The sequence below is a fragment of the Penaeus monodon genome, chromosome 22, assembly GCF_015228065.2.
Source record: "Penaeus monodon isolate SGIC_2016 chromosome 22, NSTDA_Pmon_1, whole genome shotgun sequence".
Classification (NCBI taxonomy): domain Eukaryota; kingdom Metazoa; phylum Arthropoda; class Malacostraca; order Decapoda; family Penaeidae; genus Penaeus; species Penaeus monodon.
Genome location: NC_051407.1, coordinates 7,716,952 through 7,717,966, shown reverse-complemented (window position 1 = coordinate 7,717,966; position 1,015 = coordinate 7,716,952).

Sequence of the window (1,015 nt, the reverse complement as noted above, 5' to 3'; positions counted from 1 at the left end):
TTTAGTTCTTCATGTAATAATTAGAATCAACTTTAATGTGTACAAGACACACTAAACATTCTCTTTCTTACAGGGTCTACTGTTGACATTTGCACTTGCTGCTTCTGCAGCACTTCACGGATATAACCTGGGGGAACCCTCTAGTGATGGTCTTGTTTCTGGTCCCGGATCTGCTGCCAGTGTTGTGGGAGCCGGTGGAGACCTCGTCAGTGGAGGTGTAACTACTGGATGTCAAGAGGGAGAAGTTCTTCACGTAGACGGCACTTGTGTAACTCCTGAAGTTACAAGAAAGGTCTACGTATTTGATGTTCCTGAACAAGAAAGACCCGTTGGTCCAGCACCTAGTATTCCTCCTCCAGCAGTAGACCACAACATCTTGTTCGTGCGCCTTCCTGAGGAAGCACCTGCTCCTGACCCCATCGTACTTCCTCCACCAAGGCAAAACAACATCGTCTATGTACTCAACAAGCAGGAAGAACAAGCTCAACGAGTGATCGAGGTACCTGCTCAGCCACAGGCTGACCCCGAAATTTATTTCGTCAACTACCAAGACGGAGAGAATCCGACCCTTCCCTTAGGAGTAGACCTTGAAACTGCTCTTAGTTCCGCAGCAGCAACCGGTGGTCAGGTTCTAGGAGGCGTCGATGGAGCTGGTGAACTTGGAGTTAGTGGAGCAGTCGGATTCGGTGGTGCTGGTGGAGTTTCTAGTGGACAAGGAGTTGGTGTAAATGGATTTGGTGGTGCAAATGGAGTTTCTGGTGGATTTGGGGTGGTGAATGGTGGTATTAATGGAGCCACTGTTGGTGTAACAATTAATGGTGGTGCGGGAGGACTCCAGACTGGATCAAGGGGTAGACCGTCAGGCTTATATACCACACCCTAAACTAATTTTTCATTTTTGTTTTTAATTTCGTTTAAATTGTGAATTATTTTTTTCCCTGAAATATACGGGGATAGAAGGAAGTAACTGTTTCATATCCTCCATATTTCCTCTATGAAGAGAAATGTCCAAAAA